The 25,351-nt window shown below is 38.8% G+C and overlaps 1 protein-coding gene across 3 annotated transcripts in view; it reads left to right on the top strand.

Moving 5' to 3' along the window:
• WWOX (WW domain containing oxidoreductase) overlaps window positions 1–25,351 on the top strand; it is a 526,965-nt gene that overhangs the window by 353,308 nt on the left and 148,306 nt on the right. The window lies entirely within an intron of this gene.

Genomic DNA, 25,351 nt, shown 5'->3' with positions numbered 1-25,351 from the left:
TTTTCTTGACCTGCCAGCAAAGGGGAATTTCTAAAAGGGATTTAAGGTTGATAAGGAGGTAGTTCTATGTAGGTATGAGGAAGCACTTTCCAGACTTGAGGGCAGCCTGAAAGTAGGAAAAGTGCTTCCAGTAGATACTGGGATCTGCCACTGCGGATCGGATGAAGGTAAAAATCCGCCTCTACTGAGGACTGATATGGGAGACGAGAGAGGGGTACGCTGTGAAGGGCTTTCCATTCTTGTCTGGAAATGTTATATTGGATTTTATCGGGCTGTTAAGAAGGTCTGGTCCTAGGCTGGCCATACTGAGAATAGCAATTCACTGGAAAGGTACTGATCTTCAAAATTTCTATTGATTTAAACAGGAGTTAATGCATGTAACAACTTCAGGATCAAGGGGCAATGATAATAACTGTGTCTTAATCTTCTTTCCCATATCTAATCAAAACCTTAGTTCTTTAAAGCATCTTTGCTTTTCTCTTGAAATTACCAGACTGTCTTTATCTTTCTTCAGTTTCTAATTTTACTTTCATTTAAATCCACTTTTTCAACGGCCTAGCAAGTACTAATCAAATAAACTTTAAAAGATTGCTCCTGATTAAATTATTTTTTAATAATGAGTTCCTGTTACCAGGGAATACAGAGTTAAAAAGGTGATATCACTAAAATTAATTAGCATAAGACATGCTGGACTGGTAGAAGTGACTGGATCTTAATCAATAGCAATATGATTACACCCATGCAGCAATTATAAATTATTTAAAACACTACCCCTAGGTTACTGACTAGTTGCCTTTAAATTAAATTCTCTGTCAATAATTGATGCAAAGAATTAATGTGAGAACACCTTCAGTTACTGAAACTTTTTTAAGGTGGCATAAAATATTGAACTGTTGCCTGTCATTAGCAGCCATCCTGTCTCTTTTGCGCAGCATTGTTCTTTACTAAATTGGTCGAGAAGGACCTCCAGAGCATGAAAGATAACTAATGATTCTGAATGCTGTGTTCACTCTTCTTCTAAGGACACTGACACTGAGAAATATAAATTTCATGGGCAAGAGGAACTAGAAACTGATGAGACTGGTAAAGCTCCTGGTCCATTTTCTACTGAAGCAGTGAAATGAAATATGTTATTGCTTGGTTTTTTAAATTTTGTTAGATGAGGATAAAAAGAAAACAGACTGGAATGTGCTCATGTGTAAGTGGTGTTTAGAAGAGTGTTGATTCGTTATGAGCGGCAATTTCTTCCTGCAAAAAAGTCCATAATGCTCAGTCATATCTATGAATTTAAAAAAAAAATAAAAAATTCCTTCTATTTTCTTCCTTGGTAATACTTATTAATTATTATCTATGATTTAGTGTTTTGTAGCAGCTGGGATACATGTGATTTTACTTCTTTCAAGGGGCAGAAAGAAAATATAATAATTGCAATCTCAGTAACCTCAGCGAGTAACATCATCAAGTTAGTCCATCTGTTGCTGAAATCAGCTGTAATCTCAGTGTGCACTAGAAGGATGTCCACGTGTAAGATTTACATCAAAATTTGTTCACTTCTTTTGCTAACGACCATTCTTTTTGCAGTGTAGCAAACAGATTTTTGAGTCATCTAGTAAGCATGTTTTAAGTTAATGTGGCATAATTTAAGACACTGTTTTTAGAGACCACCACATTCCCATGTATATTTTAAGATGCAAAAAGAACTTAACAATTCTAGAAAAAAAAGGGATACTTATATGAGGTGATTATCGTAAAAATCCTAAATTTGAAAATATTATGAAACCATAAGATTTCAGCTTGTATAAATCAGAATTATTATTCAGGTATTGACAGAAACTGAGAGAAGCCAGGAAGTTCAGGGATGAAGCCTGGAACTGAGATTCGATGTTTGCTCCTACTTTTTGGCTTTTGCTTACTGACTTACTGTGGGAAGCTGGCAAAGCTACGCTGACATGTGGACGCAGTAGAAATAATTTTAAAAGAAAGTCACTCTTCTTCACATCCTTTTCTTTTCCAGTTTCCTCTTTTTTTTTACTTTGTGTCCAAAATACTTTGTTATTCTTATTGCTGTTATGAAGTATCTCTTTTTAGCAGTGCTGCTGCAGGGATGAAGATTAGTATCATGCTGCATAAATTACATCTTCATTTTAAATCTGTATTTAAGGACACAGATTTATGTATTAGCACTCACAAAATTACACTTTTGGGAATTTATTAAATAAAGGGACACCAGAATTTTCTTCTTTTTTTGTTTTGTAACAGCTGTAAAAATTGTGTGTCAGTGGAGCTTGTTATTACCAGTGAAAGGCTTTTGGTGTATGCCATGAATAAATACAGATCAGGAATGGAGAAAGTGCTAGAAAAAAGTAAAATTGATCTATCTATTTGCAGAGGTTTTGAATGGTGCAACAGAGATATGTTGACAGTTTATTCGTTATAATATAGTATTTCTCATTTTCTAAGCAGAATCCTTTGACAATGTTTGGGATAAATGGAGCAAATGCAATATTTAGATCAGTGTTTCAGAAAAAAAATACCAAAAAAAAAAAAAAAATCAAAATCCAAAACAAAATCCCGATTGTGCTGCAGGCTCTATGGGATGGGGAAAGGTATTTTTCACTGTTTGAAGCCTTTGGTCTAGCACTCTTGCAGCTGCTTCAGCCCCTCTGCATGTTCCCAGTAGGTCTTCTGAATCTTCATGGGGGTGCAGAAGTATGGAAATCATGAAGGTAAAGACGTTATAAGGTCTAGAAATGTATAATTTTAGCTCTGGCGGAAGTTTGCCTCCACTCTGAAATTGGGCTTTTTAATGTAAATGCTAAAATTTAGGAGCACAGGAACAGTTTAGCTCAATCAATGACTCCCGCCCCGATAAGCAACTGAACCAGAGACAAATGCAGCATAAAAAAGCAATGGTTAGGTGAAGAAATCAGGAACTTTTGACCTTCAGATCTCTCCACGCTACTGAATCACTACACAGCCTCGGGCAGTTCAGTTACATTTCTGTGCCCTGCTTTCCTCATCTGTGAAAAGCAAATGGTAATGCTGCAGGAGGTGATGTGAGAGTTATTTGGTTAGGGGCTGGTTAGCGTTTGGAAAGTGTAAGGCTAACTTTGTTACCTTGCTTATCACTCGCTGAAGGTACCTGAAGGACATTGCTTTGTGCATAGTTGGTCCACTGTGCAGTATATTTGCCTTTTTTTGTATTGACCTCCAGCAAAATTGAAATGACATTTATATAATTACAGACAGATCGCAAAATGCCTTAAATAATAGGTTTAAACTCTTCATTAACAAAAATGCAAGCAAACAAAAAAGATTCCTGGAACCTTCTGTTTGATCTTTTCATTGATTTTTAACTAACGTTAAATAAGAAACAACAAGGATATGATTTGCCCACTGGTGTTAATAGTGTTTGCTAAGAGTTTGCATTTTAACACATAGGAACCTCAGCTACTATTATGAGCTGACTGTGCTGACTAAATGTGTTTAGTCAGAGTTTCGGTCTAACTAAGCACTCCTATGTGCACAGGAAGACACTGTCTGTATGTTTACCTCAGTAACTAAAGTTTCTGTCTCTTATTCATAAAATAACTTCCATCCACATTGGATCATCTTTTATTAAAGCATATCAAGTCAATAGACTACCTGCACAACCTAAATTCAGCAGCTGATGCTTAGTTTCACGTAGCTGAACAGTACCGGTGTAAATGTTTGTGGTCTGTTTGTAGAGCTGCTTATTCTTCCTCTCTTCATATGCACTTCTCTGTGCCATTTTCTTTCTGCTAAAAGTCTAACATCCTGTGTTGGCTGTAAAGCCAACTGAGATTTCTCCTCCCTACAGTACAACTGCAGCATCTCCCTCCAAAAAGGATTGCGACATCTCTACAGTTTAGTGACTTGGAACCTTGTCTTCACTCGCTCGTTTTTACTCTTCAAGCCTTTGGCACTTGTGGAGTGGGAAATTTAACAAATGGTTAGAAATCTTCAGTCATGCATTGGCCCTGACTTGTGTGCAGGAGATTTCGCATATATAACTCTTAAGTTGATGAGCAGTTGCTCATTTTATGGATTTTTAAGCAAGCACAGAAAATATTTCAAGTAAAGATTTTGCTCTTGTCTGAAATAAGAAAAATTTCACTGCTTTCATTTTTTCTTTCTATATTTTCTTTCATCTCAACACATACATTGTATTTACTTTGGGAAACTAAAATGAGGTTGAACTGGGAAGCTATATTTCAAAACATTAAATAAAAATATATTTGAACAAGAAAATAGAAACATTAAAGAATAGAAATTAAAAACCCCATAAATCCCAGTTCATCTTTGTCCACTCCTGCTGAGCAAAAGATGACCCCAAAAGAAATGCAACTACTGAAGCAAAATGGCAATTCATTTCACTGATGTTAGCCCAAGTGGAAATTAAAATCTTAGGAGCTGTTTTGGTTTTCTTTTTCCTGTTCTTATTTGGGTTCACCATACTTGGTAGCAGATAATACATGGTTTTGAAGACAGCCTTCTATCACACAGTTTGGATTAATGTTAAACTTCACCACAATCTGAAAATTCTCCTTATTTTTTCTCTGAAAAAAAAAAAAAAATGGTTAATACGTCCAGGGCACATTACTGTGACCAGCTCCGGCATCATGCTTGCACAAGCTACTCGAGTGTTTCTTCTGCCTGACTGATTCTGTGGGAAGATCTGAGGGAGGTGGAAAACGCCATGTTAAAGTAGGATGAAATGAAATTAGAAAACAGGAAAAAAAAAAAAAAGCCTGATTGAAACTGTGCATGACAAGTGTTGTTTCTGCTTTTAAGAAACTTAAGAAATCAACCTTTTAGACCTCACAGAGATCTCCGGCTTTCCATGCCAAAGATGTTTTGAGAAATTGATGACTAAATTTGTCCAGGATTTGTAATTTCATTCTCAGAATTTTCATTGACAATCTGATTAATGGGTTATTTCCATTTATCGTCTATCTTAAAGCTAGTTTTACAAAATACACAAAAAGCATACTGTTCTGAAACATGGTTACGTGACCAAAATGAAAGCGTATGTGAATTGCAAAATCCTACGCCTGTCAAGTCCGTGGCTTCAACCATATTCTTCCCGTAACACTGTGCCCGTGTTGATTTACGAGAACACGGATGCATATATGTACGTGTGCGAGAACTTGTGCGTGTTATGCGTTATTGCTGTTCATGAAAAAAATCAATATGCTTTGCTTGAATTTTTTTCATAATGATCGTACATATTAGATTGGTGTTAATGTGTAATATCCGGTTTTGAAAACCACATTTCAAGGTCTGATAAATTTGCCAGAGGTAAAAATGTACTTAAAAGAGATATTAACTTGCCTGATAAAAGTAGTAAAAAAAGCCTGTAAAATTAATATTTTTTTGTTGTCTAGTTTTTGAATCAAAATTCACTTGTGCGTTGGTTTAGGAAGCGACCATTTGTAAAGTTTGAGACTCTAGAGAGAGCAAGCAGTTTACTGCTACCATTAATATTCATTTTTACTTTCACTGCACCGTAAGCACCCCTCCATGAAAACAGCTAATTATTGCCCTGAGAAGCAGGTGTTATTTTTCCTGCTTTTCACGCAGGGAAAACAAGTCGCACGCAGAGGGCAGAGGCTATCTTAAGACCGGCGTTTCCTTCCTGGTGTCAGTGAGATACTTGTTTAGTGTTTCAGAAAGTATTTCTGAACTTGGAAAGGGGGCAGATGTTTCCGAGGGGGCTGTGGGCACCATGCTGGTGAGGCACTGGGGACTCATGTCCTTGGAGGTCCAAGCTGGGCACTAGGCAACACTTACTCCACCGGCCACGGCTCTTTGAAGGTAGTGCAAGGACTCTCTGCATGACAGAGGCATTTCTGGGGCGGAGGAAGGTCCCGGGGGGCAGATGGTGGCTAGCTCCCCTCTTCCTGGTGGCTTGGAGTGATGCCGCAGGATGCCGGAAAGCTGCACGTGAGATGGAAAGGCCTTCCTCCACTTTGTCCTTAAAAACCTTTCCAAGTCGGAGGACCGAAAGTGTGTGAAAGTCCCCTCTGGTGTTACGCTGAGCCCACACTGTCTGTTCTGGGTGGTTTTTACTCCAAGCTGTTTAAGCACCTCGTGCAGCCTCAGAAAGTTTGTCCTCACACAGAAGGAGCCCCCGATAGATGCAGGGTGACGGGGGGCTCCTGCAAGATAATGCAAATCCCTACCAGTTGCCGTGCGGGTCTGCTGCACTTTCCAGCTGACAGCACTAAAACACAGCCCCGCAGCAGCCCCTATTTTCACAGCTGTGCAAACATCCTTGATGACACTTTCACTGATGCCGTGGAAAGCACTGATGGTTTGTACGCCACTGAAACGCGGCGAACGGGCTGGTGGCAGGGCTGGGATCAACAGTGGTTGCCAGAAAAAAGCAGGAGGGGAAGAAGCATTAGTGTCAATATTTTAAAGAGGATTATAAAATAGGAAGGGAAAAAGATAACAAAAACTTTAAAAATTCTCTTGCCGTTACCCTAAGGGAGGTGGTGGCGGGGAGACACTCGCTAAACTATCCATTCCTCCTCATCCAAGATGAGGTCTTTAAATTACCTTGAATTTGTATGGGTCACCCCACGCAATCTCTTACGTCTCTCTTGGGCGGCTGTAGAGACTGGAGCCTGGTGCACTTACAAAAAGTGACGGACAGCAAAACTGGTTGGGGCCTTAAGGCAGAGTCAAACCTTTAGTTAAAAGAGAAAAAGGGGAGATTCTCACTGACCTTCTGCTGGCACGGCGTCCCCGGACTCACAGCACCTTGGGCACGCTCCCGTTGCTGGACAGCCCGGGAAACCATACTGGGGTTTGGCACAGCGCCGGGAGCGAAGCTGCGTTCCCGTGGCGGGAGCTCGCCGGCTCACTGCCGCAGCCTCCTTCCCTAGTCCCAGCGCCTAATTCTTTACAGCCAGGGCTTCTCCTGGCTCTCACGGTGGCAGGTTATATTCTGCTACAGATCTAGGCGTACAAAGCCGTATTCGTTCTCACGTGCCTGTGGTCACCTAGAGTTACAAGTGAACTAAAAATAGAAACGATTCCTATAATATTTGTATGAAACAAAGAGAATTTGGGGTTGACTCTGTTTACTACACTTTTGTATGAATGTTTGAGGAACTGACCTAGGTGGTCTGTATACTTACAAAAATGAAGCTTGAGTATTGTTAAATGCCGTTTCAAATTGTGTACTCAGTTTTCATATGACATAATTCAGGCTTATCGATTACTCTTATAATTTGTCTGATCTGAAAGGACAGAGAATACTGCATGACTGATTTACCTAACTAGAATGAACTGTAAAGACTTGCAGGCTTAACTGAAAAATTTGTGAATAATTCTCGTCAAGTAAGTCCGAGATCACAAGGATCAGTTTGCTGATGATTTGTGATCAAAAGTAAAGAAAGAGTTCAGAAAATTAATTTGTTTGTTGGAAAGTTGAATTTAGCCCTGTATAGAAGAGATGTTGCTGTATGGTGAGGGAAGCTAATGGAGAACACATTCTGGTAAAATGGTAAATTTGTGCTGTAAATGGCATAAAGGGGTGGTCATTTGTGTGTTTCAACGGGCAAAGTAAATCTTCGGTTATAGCCACAAACATTTCAAGGAAGTGCAAAGAAACAGTGTTATTTTTTTTACATATGGTAGAAATATGAAGAATATTCAGAAAGGAGCAACAAGAATGAGATGAGATGAGAAAAAGCTGTTTTGTGGGAATAACTGTAGAACTTTCAATCTATTATTTAACTTACCAGAAATACAGCCAGGAGGTGATCAGGTCGCCATCACTGAGTACCTACCAGGGAAGATTTCTGAAGAACTGTTCTTTCAGCTCAGAAAAGCAGAATATGATCCCGTACTGGAAACTTAAGCCAGACATACACTGAGGTCACACAACAGTTTTAATAATAAAGGCAAATAAGCACTAAACCAACCTATGGTTCATTGAGTTTGGAACTTTGTGAGAAGTTGTAGGTTGAACGCAGTAGTCACTTGGTGACATTCTGTGGCCTTTTGTGAGAACCAGAGCGGATTGTCTTAGAGATGACTTTTTGTCCTTAGTACCTGTGAATATAGGAACCAACAAAAGGATAATAAATAGATCTACAGGCCAGCATAGGGTGGGTTTATGCATCTTCATTCTGCAACCTGAGCAATTTCAGGGCTGAAAATACTAGTGGAACCTGATATTAAACCAAAGCCAGACTGGGTGGCAGATGTATATAATAATAATAATAAACATTCCCCTTCATCTCAGTGCAATTCAGAGGTTATAATGCTATTCTCGTGGCCATACTCTCAGAGGTGATCTTTTCTGAAATGGTATGTGTGGCCAAGGACCAAAAGGAGCACTGAAGGGCAGAAAAATGCCATCTAAACACCATCTTTCTGAGATTAGTTATGATACTCGCAGTGCCAGAAATGAAGATGAACCAGCCTTGCTACAACAGCATTGCAACTTCATTTGGAAAAACACACAAGATATTTATTCATACCTAAAACCCTCTAGCTTCAAGGTAGTTTACTGCATACAGAGAGAGGAACAGCATGGATATATAATGTTCTGTACCCTCCTGGCACTGAGTGAGAGCTGGGACTGGTGGCACCATATGGCCTGTTTATAGCCTGGGCTCCAAGAGCTCTGGAGACTGTAAGAGGCCCCGTTCCCCACAGGGCTCTGCCTTCTGAAAAGGTGCCCAAAGTCAACTCAGATCGTGTCCCCTGAGCCCCGGCACGCACAGGCAATACTCTCAGCGCTACAGTTACGGGGCATAGCCTTTTTTTCCTTCCCTCTGAATATAGCAGAATTGTATTATGCATCAGACACGTGAAAATCTAAATTGATGCTGTGGAAAGCATTGGTGGTATCGTGTAAGAGGTTTTAAAAAAACACTAGCTGCTCACAGCATGCTCAGAAAATGGCCACTGACACTTTCTGGTTTGATATTTCCTGCATTGACACCACTTTCTAAACTGACTTTTTTTCTTTTTTTCTTTTTTTTTTTTTCCCCCCGCCCTAGTATTCTGCATCTCCATTTTTAAAGTTTAAATAGATCTATACTTTCCCCAAGGAGTTATGTGCAAACCAATATTAAGATTAAAATCTTTTATGTTTGTTCTGTAGCTTGAAACAGAAAACTAGTGCATAGTCTGTTTTATCCCACTGGCTCTCTAAGGTTCAGGTATTAACATAAATACAGCCCATTAACACTTGTTCCTCTCTGTCAGGACATAAATTAAGTCTGCAGGTGTTCCATGAAGCTTTACCCTTGGTACTAATTAAGCCTTGATAATTAGGTTTGTTAAATTCAGGCCTTTAAGCTTATATTCCCTCTTTGGGTTGCCAAAATAGGGATATGCAATACAGAAGGCCTGTTTCTGCAGGTTTTCTGGGGTTTGCTGTGTTTTTGTTTTCAGCAAAACCACGGTCATAATAAAATCTTCTTTAGTTTGGTGGTTAAAGATTCAAAACCTGTGAAGAACTTGGATATCAGCTTGTATTTACATCAGAACATTTTCTTTTGCTGGCTTTTTGGCAGAGCACAGTCATTGTAGTGGAAAGTTTCCAGTCCATATGTTAAACACACAGATGCTTCGACTAGATAAACGGTTGCAGTTCCAAATGAAATAGCATTCAGAAATGTACAAGTTGAAGTCTTAAAACGATACTATTAAAAAATATGTTTAAAAACAATAGAAGTTTAATTTAGCAAGCATAGCCCATATAGCAATAATACTTTCCTTACAGAGAAAAAAATATAGAAAAAATTTCTAATACCTTTGATTTTTGTCAAGTGTTTTAAAAGGTTATGCCCACAGGTCAGATGGTCTCAGTGCTAAATAAAAATAATAATTAAAGAAATCTAGTTCAAAGGAATCCTCCTGGGAATAGGGTTATTTGTAACACATACACAGAACATTAAATAGTCTAATCAAAATGGATTTTCTTGCCAGTTAATCTCTTCTCTTTTGTTTCTCCATAAATATATAGCCCATCAGATCAAATGTTTGATAAATGTCATTTTTCATCTAGAATAAATGAAACCACAGATACAACTCTATTAGAGGTACTTTCCACATTATTCATTGCAATCATGCTAACTTGATGCTAATAGCTTTAATGCTTTTTTTTTTATCCGTGGAATATTAAATAAAATCATATTTTTAATCAGAACTTTTTTTAAAAAAAGGAAATAAAATAAATAAATTAATAAATGCCATTAGAGACTTTCAGCCACATTAGGTTCTCATCCTTCATTTTATTTAGTGTTTTATTGACCAGAAAGCCACAATTAATCATTTTTGATCAAGAGCTATGTTTTTAGTAAGCAAATGGGTTCTGTTCAGATGGAGTACATAAATATGCAGTCAGTTTAACATACCTAATAATATTTTTAAATCTTATTTTGATTTCTAATAAGACACTGTTTAAAGTTTGGGAAAAATCTTCAATTAACTTTCTTGAAAGAATAAAAAATACTTAGGGTGCATATTTAGACTCTGATACAAAAAGGATTTAATACAGAATGGCAGGAAATAAGCATAAGAATATCTTTTCAGTATCCAGTGTAGCATTCAGATTGTTTTCCCTTGGAATGGCTCTGCTATAAAAGAACCCCACTGAAGGAGAGAAAAGGCAAAGTATATAATAATTATCATTAAAAGGCATCACTTCTTATTGCAGAAAATACTAATCTCACCTTGTAATTTACAGCATTTCTATATTTATAATGAGAAATAGCGTGATACATAGTATATTTCACAGTAACAGTGTCCTAAATACTGAATTAATTGGCAGATTTTTAATGGTGGCCCCATTGAGGCGTATAACGATTGACAAAATACTGTAAGAGAGAGTATACTTGATAGATTCCACTTATTAATAGGTCAAAGTCATTAGGGAGATAACGTATGAGAGAGCCGTGTTCAACTCCTCCATGTTTTGACTTTTTAGAAAAAGGGAAGAATGTGAGGTGGGCTGCTGGAGCTCAAGCCTATAATAGCATTTAGAGTTTTTTAATTAATAACACTTCCGGGTCTGCAGCATTTTCCACGTTGAGGCAGAAAAAAGGCTTTGGTTTGAAATACAATTATTGCAGCGTTTTTAAGAGTTTGGCTACCAACTACCAGCTATAAATCTGAAAGTTGTTGGAAGCGTAAAATACATTTTTTCTTTCTTGTGTGCATCGGCTTGGCTTCAGCATCCACATTTGTGCTTCCAAAGCTTCCTTTTTCAGAAATTCAGCAGCCTTTACTTTTTATCAGGAGCGTGCAATTTCTTAGGTTACAGGAAAGCAGCGCTTCCCCTTTTTCCTGCTCCCCCATCCTACATTCTGGTTAGAAAGCACTAGAAAACAGTCCCAAGACTTTGCTCAGACATGGCACGTGTCTGAGCGAGCGACATTAGACACTCATACACCCTGCCTTCCGTACAATAACTGGTATTTCCTATGATATTACCAAAAATGTTATTAATGAAGCAAAGAGTCGTTGCTGATTAAATAGCTCAAGGACAAAGATGTGACAACTTTTTTCTTTATAGTGAAGTCTTAGATTGTACGTCGTGCAGCTCCATGCGGGAAGGGGAGACGCTGCAAGGGCTGAAAGGTGGACGGAAAGCTGGGGGTTAAAGCATTTCAAAATGTCAGGCAGCATGTTATATTGCAGTACATCATTCTATCCCTGGAGACTACTGCTGAGGCCTAGGCCAAAGCTATATAGAGAGCAGAAAATTTGACACAAGCTTCCAAATTTTCTCTTTAGCTCTCTTGGGCTGCAACCCATATGCCATGGTTAAACCATCAGGCTTTGCTCCACTGAGACCCTAGGACAAAGCAACTCAGTATTTCCTTTTCAGTGAAAGTGACTGCTCGTTTCCTTAGCAGAAATCTATTTTCCCACCCACTGTCTTCTTAGAATGAAAATAGCTTCTTTTTTTTTTTTTGACTAAATAAAAGGTTGTCTTGAATTGCATAGCTCTTGTTTTCCTCTTCTTAACTGCTTGACTCGAATATTAGTAGAATCTAAAAGTAGATTTTAATGAATTATAAAAGACAATGGTATTTGCATTATTCAATTGTTGTGTTTTCCATCTGAAGCAGAATCAGCATTTGCGGACATTCCTCCAAACCCCACGTTCTCAGTTTCATTACAATATATGCCTGAAATGTATGAGAGTGATTCTAACTACACATATCCGGGCTTTCATGTCACACAAAAAATAATCCCAGTAACCCTATTCATAAGGGAAATCACTTTTTCCGTGAGTTCTCAATCTCACGTGTTCAGTAGTTCATTACTAAACAATATAAATATATTAGATTCTAGCCTAGTGAAAGTGCGATGAAAGAAGCAGCCCACATTTTTAGTTCTGCACATATAACCAAACACATTGAGATTTCTGTTGTCGTGTAATAGCACGGTAATTTATTATTCCCACTGCATGTATCACAGTTGTACAAGAGAAAGAGAACATGCCAAAATTGCTATTTGTGAGAAATTGAGTTATGGCCAAGCATAGTTAAACGCTGGGGCCAGAACCTCATCTCCCTTTCCATAAAGCCGTCCTGACAAGTGGTGGAGGATTTTCGTAGTGTAAGAGAGTTTCAGAGGCTCTGTAGCTGGCAGCCCGCACCGTTGTAGCCCACTTCTGTGCGTGCCTGGGTCAGAAGGGTATAGCACATTAAAAACCTTCTCTAACGTGCCTGGGACCCAAGCCAGGTGCCATGATGTAGAGGAGGACAGGGGTACCTGTTCCCCATGAATTTTTGCGTTAAACATAGCTTGGCAAACAGCACACACCCCCACCCCCACCCCTACCCCAAGATCTATGCTGTACTAAATTGTTTTACTGTCCTCATGTCTTCCAGCTTTGTTAAACTTAGCATATTTGGGTCATTTTTTATTTCATCCTTTTCTTTGGTGGATATTTGCCTGAGTGTGTGTAAGAAAGAGAAAGACCAAATGGCTAACAGGCTTTTTTTCTTCTCCAAGTGGGATCCTTGCAGTATTATTATTAATGTTATTACCCCTATAAATGAAACATTATTTGACTATTGGTGCTACTGTTGGTGTTTGCATGTAAAAATTTGGGAGATTTCAGAAAAGACCTACAAGAAGTTTTCTAAACTTGTATCCAATAGCAAAAGAATAAAGAAGCACTGTCTTCATGAAGAAAAGATTAAGCTATCCCTTGTTTCAAACCCATAAGCACCTGTGTTTGGAGAAAACTCCTGATAGAAAAGGACTTTTAATCTAGTAGGAGGACATATAGTCAGACCAATGACTGGACTAAAGCTAGAGAAATTGTAGTAGTAAGACCCTTTTTTTTATTCTTTTTTTTTAAAGGTAAAAAAAACACTGTAATTAAGCACTGTAACAACTTGCCTAGGAATGTAGTGACTTCTCCATCACTCGAAGTCTTTAAATCAAGATGGCATGTCTTTCTGAAAGATACTGGTTGTAGCTCAACCAGAAGTTATGAGCCATGGGCCTGATGCGGGAATCCCTTGGCTAAATTCTGTTAAACAGAAGGTCATACTAGATGATCATAATGATCCCTTCTAGCCTTTAAATCTATTACTCTATTAATCTACTCTGGTCATGAAAATGTCATTTGCCCACACAAATTTCAGATCTTTTGAGCGTGCGTACATTTCAGTGAACCAGCTTGGATGGAGGCTACTCTGAAACTGTGCGCACAGCTCCTTCTGCTGAACATCTGCTTTAATGCCAACCTGAAGCATTTTCTTCTTAAAACTTTATTCCCAAAGGAACTAGGCTGCCTATTTGTACGATATAAATGTGTGTTGTGTTTTCTTCTTAGGCACTGTAGCTGAGGTACATAAAACTGAATAGTTTAAATCACAGAAGGAGCCATTTATAATTCTTGTTCATTTTGTACACAAATCCATGTGATTCCATTAGATATGCAGCACAGCCTGTTATACAGTAGTGAATGGAGATCAAGCACTTCTGTTTACCTATGAAATTGCCTATTAAAATTACAATAACCGCCATAAAAATGACTTTTTTATGTCTCTCCTCTGAGAGGAAGTTTCAATTTACTGGTTCATGTGAAAATATCTTCCAAGTAATTGTAAATATTTTAGGTAGATTTACTCTGATATTACTTGATGTGTCAAATTCCTTGAAAAAAAAAAAAAGATCTAGTGAAATGTTAGAGATACAATCAAGTTGAAATCTATTCAATTATTTAAAAAGGGGGAAGTTAATTTAATATTCTGTACTTATGTAAAGTTCCTCCTTACAAATCGTTATGTAAATCCAGATTTGAAAGTTGAATGTTGCCTTTTACTTCTATTTTTAAAAATCATGAAAATGGTGGAATAGGTGGTGGAAAAGAATTATCAGTAGACGAGAGCCTTGTCTTTGGTTGGTTTAAACCAACATAGCTCTTCAAGATTTGGGACTTTAATCCAAGGCAGTCACAAATTAATCAAAATCAAAGTCAAAGCCAAGCTGCAGGGGAGAAGGTGCTTTCTCTTCCTAGGAGTGTTCCTTTTATGACTTATTGATATAACTTAAATTTTTCCAGCAGGCTGTATAAAAAGAAATCTCAGGTTAAATTTTAACCAATATTGCAAAATTTCTGTGCAAATTTTACATTCTCATCCTGATCACAAATGAGTTGTGCTGCCTTCCGTGTACTGGAGAGAAGCCAGTCTGTAAAGCAGACCCCGTAGACTCAGGCATCACCCAAGCAAGCCAGGGGGGATACCCAAGCAAAGCAAGCAGAGCTGCTCACCTGTGGGCAATCTGCTGAGCCTGATGCCAGGGGAGATGCAGGTGAATCCCCCACGTTAGTTTAAGTGCTCCCAGGTGTGTCAGCTCTTCTAGCTGCTGTTTTTTTCTTGGAGGCTGGGAAGGAAGTAGTAGCCAAAGATGAGATGGAGGCTGGAGTGAGAAGGTGATGGAGGTTTGGAGTGTGTTGTAGTGTTTTTGGGACTTTGCTGTCTGATGAAGAACTTTCTGTGGTTTGTTTGGTCCTTTTTCCATCTGCTTTGGGCTATCTCTGAAGATAAAACCAAACATGGCCCTATGACCTTCTGAAAAAATGCTTACAGGCTTGGATGTGGTAGCTTCAGGTTTTGTTTCCTTTTGGGGGAACCTGCTTCATCTCCTTGCCACCAAGTTAAACCTCTTTTCATTCATTTTTTATGGAAAGTGATTAGTCAAGGTGCAAGCTGGGGGGCCAGTTTTGCTAACAAGTGAAGCGTTCCTGCCTTGTGTGAGACTGGAGAAAGGGTGAGTGAAGAGGAAGGTCTGCACCTCTCAGAGCAGAAGGTCTTCTTGTGCTCAAGGCGTTATTTTGTTTTGGTACCAACTCAGATGGAAGCAAGCTGCTGCTGTTTGTGGGTGCTCCTGGATGTTTTTCCTGTGGGACCTACTGATTGAACTTATTTAACTTTTCTGAAATTCAACAATTCCATAACCTGAAGTGGTGTTTTAAGTGCTGTTCGCTCAGCTCCTGGAGACCGAGAGGGGATGTGACCTGTCTTCCAAGGTGAGTCAGTCATGTTTGGTGCCTTCTTTAACGGTGTGGGTATGTGTGGACAGTGGTAAGAAGAGGATGTATGCTGCCACTAAAAATTACATGGACAGAATTCAGATCCTGTTTCATACAGCAGCCTCCCAGAGATGTGTGCTCACTGTTCAGCTGTTAAGATTGTTATTAAACTTTATGGACCATAAACCCCATGGAAACAAGGAAAGTGAACAACTATACTATTACAATAGTGTCAAAACTGGAGACATATTTCATAGCTTCAAAACTGTAAGCCTGCCTACATGCAGCATTTCAGCTCTCGTGGGCTGCCTCAAACTACAGTGTTTATTTAATCTCTAAATTAAATGGAATATTGCTAATACATAAAGTCTGAAAAAATATGCTCCTTTTAGTTTAAAGTTCAGCTTCATAAATCTAGCTTTGCAGACTGCCTTCTGAAATGGGAGTTGGATTTTTTTTATTTAAATATTTGTCAGACATCCATCATCTCTTAATATTTCCTGTCATGGGAATCTACTTAATTCCAAACTAAATCCATCTTGATTTTCACTAAATGCCCCAGCTTGCTCAGTGCAACAACAGAGCCCTGATTAGGGGAGACAGACAAACAAGGGGATGCAAACATCCTTGACACACTGTCGTGGGGGTGGGAGGAGGGAAAGCAGAGATGCTGGATGCAGCCTGGCTCAACAGGGCGATGTATTTACTTTCAAACATATTTATTTTGAGAAAGGAACTGTCAAGCTCTGTGTGTGAGTGTGTTTTAACGTGGTAGCAGACCTGTCCCTTGTACGTATATATTTGCCTTTCAGTGTCCTCCTGCAAATTGCTTTTGACTGGACCAAGTTACAACAGTTTAAATATTTTTCGTGTAGGCACAGTAAATGTCTAACAACAAAGCTTTAAAAAAAAAAAAACAACCCTAAAACTCATATTGCAATGTTCTAAAGATTGGGGTCCACATATACACATATATGTAGCTTTGGGGTTTTTTGTGGGGCCTCTTTTTTTCTTAGTGGAGGGAATCCCCTCCATTCTCTCTTCTCAGAGATGATTAGCTCTGTCCTTTTTAATGGAATGTTTTAAGGTAGGTGAAGGTAGTGTCTAGTTTTGGTATTCTTGGCCTAAAGAAAAAGCAAAGATGCTGTGATGTTTGATTTTTTTTTTTTTAAATTCATTTAGTTATTTATTCCTATTAAAGAGTAAATTTCCCCTGGAATTTTTTTGTTTGTTTTTTTTTAAGAAAGGCTAAAGTAGCAAAGTGGGGCTGCAGTAGGAAAACAGAGAAAGTAAAGGACTGTATAACTGAAGCTTTGTCCTGGGATATATATCACTTTCCAGACGCTATCTGATCATATGATTGCATATTGCTGGTTTCTCCACGATTTGTGGGTTACTGCTCTGCTGAAGAGTAGGATTTTTTGCAGGGTGCTTTGTGTTGGTGGTTTTTTTTTTTCTTCACTCAAGCATCTGAAAGAGATTTCAGGATATAAAAGCAGGTAACCAAGTTTGAAAAATAATGACTAAATTTTATCAGAATGGAAATTTAATATTTCTTCTTTCCCTTCCTCTAATGATGATTAATAAAAAGACAGCTTCAGTATGACCTGTCCCTCCTCCTACACACACGCACTTTCCTTTTTCCTACAGACTGCTAATGACTATTGCTCTAATTGTTGGGTGCCGTTGATCATAGGAAAGGAATGTATTTCATGCTGCTGTTTTTTATTCTGGGTCTATAAAGCTGATATTCATATGATTCTCCTCTCCGAGTTGATTAATTGCCACCAAATTAGGAACTGTGCTTTGAAGGAATTTAATGCGTTGGTTTCTATTCGTGGCAAACGTGTAAATGCTGGCGAGGAAAGTTTTACCTGTGTGTTATCCTGGTTTGCTGCTCATCAAACGTGATCCCCTGAGTAGGGTTTAAAGATGTTATGAGCCTACAACTGTAAACAATTTTTCATGTGATTGGGAGGTTATTTGTCCTAAGCACCTTGCTAAGTGTACATTGATAGTGTTGCATGTAAACTGTGCTTGCTGACAATGACATTACTTGAATTTATTGGGAGCCATTATTTAAAGAATGCTAAATATTATCTGGTGAGTCCTGCTGAGAGAATTATTTGTAAATATGCCAGGGGAAACTAATGTAGAAAACACTTGAAACCAGTTCTTCTATGAAAATTAGAGAGGAAAATAAGCTGAATGATATATCTATACATATATATACACTTTTTTAACTAGGCCAGCAATTCAGTTAAAATATGAAAATGTTCAGGCCAAAAAGAGTTCTTTTGCCAGGAAGACTTGTGTTCTTTTCCCAAATGCTTCTATTATAAAATGTCTTGTTCCTTAAGTGGGCATAATGTTACTGTATTTTATAGGTACCTTTCCAAAAGAAATTTAATTACATTGTCATTTTAGATGGTAAGAACAAGCTCCACAGTATACAGTTCCCAAAAAGTGAATTCATTTTTAATGTGCCATCTGTTGCTGCAATACAATACGAAGATAAATAGTTGAAAAAGAGAATTGACAAGAAAGAGAAATGGGTTTTGATTTGCCCTTTCATCACACACATAAAACAACATCAGCTCAATCAATGCACAGAAATGAAAGCTAATAGATAATAGCAGTTAGTCCTGATTTTTTTTTCCCCCACCTATTGTTTCAAGTCCTAATTAAGAAAGAGGAGATCCGAGTTAGCGTACCTCTTTCTGCCTACCTGGGCTCAGCCGTACCACGTCAGGCTCGCTCTTGGTAGCAGGTACTGAGAGGCTGCTCGCTCGCCCGCCCTGCTGAAGGTGAGCTGGGGTGTAGCGGCTCAGGCACCTGGGAAGAGGGAGAACCAGCACGCGGGAAAATAAAAGCCCATGCCAGGACGTTTTAATCAGCGCTTTTTATGAAAGGGGGTTTGATGGATAGTTTGAGACTCTAAAGAGTGAGGGATCTCTCTGGTAATGTCATGCTTTTAGGAGCTTGTTAGACAGCTTAAAGCTGTGATTAATATTTAGCAAAATGATATATGGGGAGGCTTGGAAGCTGAGGTTATTTACTATGTATAATTAGCTATGGTTATTATTTGTAAAAGATGCTTTGTAGATTCTAGATGTAAATAACAAAGCTCAGTAAGAGGATTTTATTAGTTATAAAGTTCAGTTAGTATCAAAAAGATGTTCTGTAAAGCCCATTATTCAAACGTTTGAAAAGAAATATTGAATGAAATTATAAGCATAAAGCCTTTCTTCTTCAGGGACACATGCTTCTATAAAGATTTCCTAGTGAGATAAGTTTGCCTGTTTCTCCTCTTCCCTCCTTATGTTTAAAATGAACTACATTTCAGAGGCATCTGTGTGTAGACTCTCAAAGCTTAAAGGAACAACAGGGTAAGGAAATGAGCATTGTTGGCTTAGTGAAATAAATTCCACCTGATGCTTTAAGGTGACATCTCTTCCTTCAACAGGAGGAGATTAAAGAAAGAAATTCAACCTTTCCCATGATAGGAAATACCCCTTTATTATCTGGAGCCCGAGTATGTATTAAAAAAAAAAAATAAATTTGCTGCTTTTCCCAGGTTGCTGAAGTGCCATGTTGAAGAACTAGGAAAGATGGTTTAAATAAAGCACTTGGCACGTGTACGTGTCCTTTCTCATCACTGCTTACTTTTTATGGGCAAGTGATAAAAGAGACCTAGATATGTAGAACCTGCTATGGCTGGAGGTTTCTCCTCTTCCTCTGAGAGTTAGACACTTCAGACAGTTGGAGACTTCATAAATAACTCAAGATGTAGATTGTGGGTTTGGGTTTTGTTTTTATTATAACAAAAAAGACACAAGTCTCCCCTAAGCATTGTGAGGCAGGATGGGGTGAATGTGGAGACAGTTATTTTGCTATGGATAGGGTAGTAACATTAGATAATTGGGAGATTGTTTTGTGCCTGATCTAAAAGGTTTAGAGCAGTTCCTATCCCAGGTAGCTCTTAACATCAAAAGACCCTCTGGGCATCTGCTGCGTAAGTAAGTTTTAACTTGGCCTTGAAAAACTATACGCAATTTTCCTTGGAGCACTCTCAGCTTATTTATCTCTTCCATTTAGCGCATATCAACCATATTTCAAGAATTCAGCAAATCTGATAGAATTATAAATGAAATTATATGATAAAAGTCTTGGTTCCGATCGGGGCTCCATCCCACTAATGTTCATGATTCCTCCTTTGAAAGTTAGTTGTTCTAGGAAGAAAATTAAGGAGAGATGGTATCGGTGATACTTTCTTTTAGCTTTATTATATCTGTAAATCCTTCTATGCTGATCATGATTGTAATTCCAAAGAACACTTTCTGAGTTCTTTGCTGAAATACGTGTGGGAATAACGGAGTTTTGTTGTGTCTGATCTCAGGTTGGCTTTATTATGCAAAACCAGTGAGCAGCTTCTAGTGCTCAGAGAAATCCTAGTGGAACATATTAACAAAAGCATGTACAATTACTCTTTACTGACTGTCAAACCACGCCAGCGTTGTCCTCAGTTATAGTGAACATGTTTTACTTTTGTTTTATGTTGTTGTTGTTGTTTAATTGTGGGAGAAAGACGTTTTCTTCATACCTGCTCTCATTCATATGCTCCTCCTCATATCCTTTTCCTTCTTTCTTTCCTCTCTTGTTTTTGTCCAGATTTCTCAATCTGATTAGCGATCACTACAGCTTGACAAATAGGCTGTGTTTCCAGCCAAATTTTGCATTTATTTCCACTTAACCCTCTTTAGCAGAGGGGTAATAAAAGAAAGCATTTCAATAATTTTTGAAGAATTATGTTCTCTCGGTTTTAAAAAAAAAAAAAGCAAGGATTTTTTTTAAACCTTATAATGAGGATATTTAGCTCTGCAGGAAAACCATTTCTTTTTGAACAGACATTATCTGCAGAAACGTGCTGTGTTGAAATGGATACATACAGGAGGCAAAAAAGCCTCATTTGTTTTACTGCTTTTCTTCAGTGATTAACACTGTTGCTGAGGGTTCTACTTTAATTTTTGCCGTTTCAGAAGAGTTTGGAAGTATTTATCAAGGTTTAGACAGAATTAGAAGTCTGAGAAACAGCCTTAAATGAGTATTTATGTAATTTATGAATTCCTTATTTTTTTACTGTGCAGAGTTGATAGACTGAACAAAATATATCTGGTTTAGTATCAAACTATTCAGTCCAGCTAAGGTACTAGAAGGATTATCTAAACAAATGAGAGTTAGTGTTTGGATTTTGATTTTTGGGTTGTTTTCCCCCCTCCTTTCTTCTGGCAGGGGGTGGCAGGCAGATATGGGTGTATTTCAACTTTATGCCTTAGGCGGAGAGAGCATGACCGTATCCAATGTTCACCTTTGGGGGGGGGGGAGGGGGGGGGGGAGGAAAAGCCTGTGTGACAAATCTCCTCTTTCCAAGGCATAAGGACAGAAGAATATCTGTTTAAAAAAAAAAAAAAGAAAATAAAATCCTTCCTCTCTTTTTTCTAGAGGAGAGCTTAGTGGAGACCTAGGTTTTAAAGATGAGACTTCTGTGTGTATGTGTTGGTGCTTTTGCTCTAAGGAGACTTGGAAGGCAAATCTGATAAAGGAAGAATAAACCTCTGTTCTGATCTTGCTAGGAGCAACTTAGTTGTCAGCAGTGTTTGCAACACTGTGTGTATTCAGTTCTGTAAAGCATCTCTTCAAACTCTGATTTCTACTATCCCTTTAGCAAAATCTAGTACTGTACAAATCTGTTAAATATTTTTATCTTAATAATTCCTTGTAGCTGCATCTTAGAACCAAAGCTGTGTTCCCAAATTCTCATGTGATGCTTTTATTTGTCTGACCTTTCTTATCAACGCTATGCTGACTGTCACTGTACTCCTACACTGAGACTCTCCATTATTGGAGTAAGACTGAATGGTTTTAGCAGCTTCATGTTTTCTAGACGCAGAACAAAACTGTTCCCTGATGCCTTCGCGGCACCTCTGAGTGGTGTTACGGGTGTTGAGCTCCCATCCTACCGCACCGCATGTGCTTTGTTTCGGTGTTGCTGAGCCTTTCCAGAGGGGTGGCCTCCAGGTCTGGTGGAGGCCTTTGAGAGCCCGGTGCAGAAGGCATGTCCCCATCATGTGAACGCTGGCCCTGCTAGGCTGTTGCTCCCCTGCTGTGATCATAGGAGTGTGCCCCTCCTGAGTGGGTCGGGGCAGTTAGCTTTGGGGAGAGGGGTGCACACAGAGCTGCCTGCCGGGTTGCAGCTGGGGCTGCCAAGGTGTCCCGTGCGGAGGTGTTCGGCTCTTGTGTACGTGCGTGTGGGCAGCGAGAGCCCACTGTCGCAGCTCAGAGTTTTGAAAAAGACAGTTCTCCAGGAACAAATGTTATTCTAGTACCCGCTTCACAAGAAAATATTCTGTCTTCCCTAGACTATTTTTGTTTGGTACTACCTATATCTGACTTTTTTGCAGTAGTAGTGTTGTGCTTGTACCAACAGGTTAAGAAGCTGGTTTTTTCCTCCAGAGCTATGTTCTGCCACTGCAAGGCTTTATGCCAGGGAAGTTGGTGTTGCTGTAGCTTAGCAGCTTGGTGTAGCTTAGTGTTCTTCTCAGGTTTAATTCTCTGAATTTGGCTGTGTGGCGGCCATCTCCGGGGAGCACGAAGGTTAGGGACTTCATTACTCCTTACCTGGCAGGTGTCACTAGAGCTGAACCCTGAACACAGAAGCTAAGGAGAAAAAATTAACTTTCAAGGTAACTTTGTGTCCAATTAACAATTAGATCCTTGTAGGATAGTGCAGTGAAGAATATTCCTGACTCCATAGCTCGTTACGCACGTTGGTGCGTGGAGCCGAAGCCTCTTCTGCAATCGCAACAAAATATGGCTGTTACTTATTAAAAAGTGTGGCAGTGTGTACGATGGGATGCCAGCGTATACGTTTTCTGCTTTGCTTGCTTTGTTATCACGCTATGGTTAAGCTTGATTAACTGTCTGTGTCCAAGATTTTATATATATTTCCTTTTTTAGCTGCAGTAAAAGTGTGTTTTGTTGTAGAAAGGGAACATTTCTGTTCAGTAATTACAATGTTTTTGAGATGAAAATGCTGTAAATATATCCTATAACATAAGGGGACTAAACATTGTGGGGACAAATTATCATAGATACAGGTGTGTTATTTTAATTATCCTATTTCAGTATCTTACATGCCAGTTTATGAAGTGATCATGCTACATAACATTGTTGGAGTTGATGCTCAACTTGTAAAAAGGCCACAGCAAATTATATAATGTAACTGCCTTTGTGTAAAATCAGTCAATAATGTTCAGGTATAAAAATTGAGAATACGTACCACCACTTTTCTTGCACATCTGACATGCAGACGTGTATCTATGTACTGCTCAGTCATAAAACAAGTGCTGTAAACCTCCATGAAATATCTTCATTTTTTCTAAGCCTCTGCACGGTTATTCTGTTTGTCACCTTTTTTTTGTATTTCCTCTTACTCCAGTTTAACGCAACCGTGCGGGCTTTTTTAGGTCTTCAAATCACAATGCACATCTACAAAGCGTGTATCAGTAATGCAAATAGCGGTGCAGCTCCAAGAGGAAGATGTGGATTTGAGACAGCTCAGTCCGACCAAGGAGGAGACCTGGGACATAGCAGCCCTGCTAGTTAGAAACAGGGACACAAATTCTGCAGGACCAGTGTAGGGATACGCATGCTTTAGTCACACCGGCCAAATCCAGGTGTAACTTCTTCCTGCTCTGCTGAAAGCAAATAACTATAAATCCGTTACAGCCCCTGAACACCCCTCACCCTCAGGCCGCTGCAGTCCTTGGTGCAAGTGATGCTGTTCTTTGCTTGCAGGACTGTCTTCTGCCACTCTAACCTTTGCCAGCGTAAGACTTTGACTCTCATAAATGTTTTGAATTTGAGCCTGGAAAAAACTTTTCGTCTCTTTCCCTAGCTTGTTTCTTATTTGTTTTAAAAATGCTTGAAAGCACAGTCTAGACTAGGTACATGGATGTGCATTTGGCTGCGCTGCTGTGACTCCAGGAGGGACCACTGCAGCATCAGTGTTTTGTTTTCTTGAAGAGCTGAAAAATTTAAGAGCAGGAGGGGAAGCAGGACGAAAAGGGGACAATGCACATAAATGTTTGAGACATAAATTATGGCAGCCGCAGGGCTGTGATGACTTTTGTGTCCAATTTCCAAGCAGATTTCTATGGTCCTGCCCTTTGTGAGTTGCGTTCCTTCAAATGTAGTTGTCTTTACAGTAGGAAACCTTTTTTCCACGCGTACCTTTGACCACCTTTCACACTGAGCCCGCGCTACACACGTGGGGAACATATGTTGGTGCATGTGTTCTCCTGGGTGTTGCATGGCTTGTACTTCAGACTATTTTTCATACAAGTCCTAGTTTTAAGAGCTATGGGGCACGTGCTTAAAATGGAGCTAGGACTCCAGCTGGGATGAAATGAACGCACATACCTACAGTCATTCCATTCAGTTCGTGTTTTACACTAAAGCTCCAGTCAGGAACTGAAAAGAGAATGCTAATCACTCTGGCCTCTGGTTATATGGTATATATGCCTACAAATGTGATTTGTCCTTTGTATATGCGTATTTACATAAAATTCTTTGTGTTTCATTAAACCCAGAAGTTTAGTAGCAGTGTCTCCGGACCTCTGTTTCTGCCTGCCGTTTCTTTCTGCCTTCAAAATCTTCTTTCTTTGACGTAAATAACCGATTTTGCTACAGATGTCTTAGTACTATAGAGAGCTGTTAAAGTAATTGTACCTACTTCCAAAATGTATAAAAAATGAGATTTCCTGAGAAAAGGTTTTGACATCTTCTGAAAAGATAGTAACAGTGTAGGCTAACAGGGAAAAAGCTGTACACTTTACTTTCAGTTTGATCACTTATTTTATACCTGTGCACTACTGTTTCTTTAATGTTCACATATAAAATTCAGTTAAATGTTGTTCCTAAGAGCTGCAGGCAAACTCCTCTGAAAATACCAAGATAATGAACTTGAACCTGAGCTTTCTCCATCAAAGAAATCATTATAGACAATGTGTTTTAGCTTTTGGCTTTATTCAGTTTAAATTCACATTTTCTCTTCCATGGGAAGAAGAAAGTGCATCTTTAAGAGGAGGTGTTTGTTAAATCAATATATACCTGTTGGTATTGCTAGGAATTGCCTTTCTGCTTTCAAATTGCTGTACAAAATACCTGACTAGGCATAATGTCAAGAACAGAAAGAATCAAAGTGTATTTAAGACTCGCTTAAAAAAATCCATTTAAAAAGTAGGAATGTGTTTTTCAGGCATTTTAAGATCATAAATTGAAACACAAGTATTTAAATTATTTTTCAAAGAGATTCAAAACTGTAATGTATTTGCATAGCCACTGAGGGAACTTTTTTGTCCTCAGCATTTAAGTTTTCTAGCAGTTCTGTATTTTAGGAGACTCCAGTGCCCCATAAAAAAGCAAATACTCAAATTTTCAGTTTCTAGGTACTGAATATTTTCCCTTCTGCTGGCTTTGTTTTTATAACTGTAATTTATTTTCAAAAGAAAAAGGGAGAGAAAGAGAGAAACTGAAGAAATGAATGGAAGATTTTGGAAAAGGTAATTAAACAGGCTCTCTAAAATCTGATAGATACTGTCAAATGTTAAAATAAATATACTACCATGGTAGAGAGGAGGTGAGCTGGGGCCCAAGCAGCATGGCTGCACAGAGCCTACGCTTTGCCAGCTAAACTTAACTAGAGCACTGCCAGCTGATTTCATTAGCAAGAGGATT

This window comes from Balearica regulorum, chromosome 13 (genome assembly GCF_011004875.1).
Source record: "Balearica regulorum gibbericeps isolate bBalReg1 chromosome 13, bBalReg1.pri, whole genome shotgun sequence".
In the NCBI taxonomy this organism is placed as follows: Eukaryota; Metazoa; Chordata; class Aves; order Gruiformes; family Gruidae; genus Balearica; species Balearica regulorum.
This window is presented reverse-complemented; position numbering and strand designations above follow the sequence as displayed.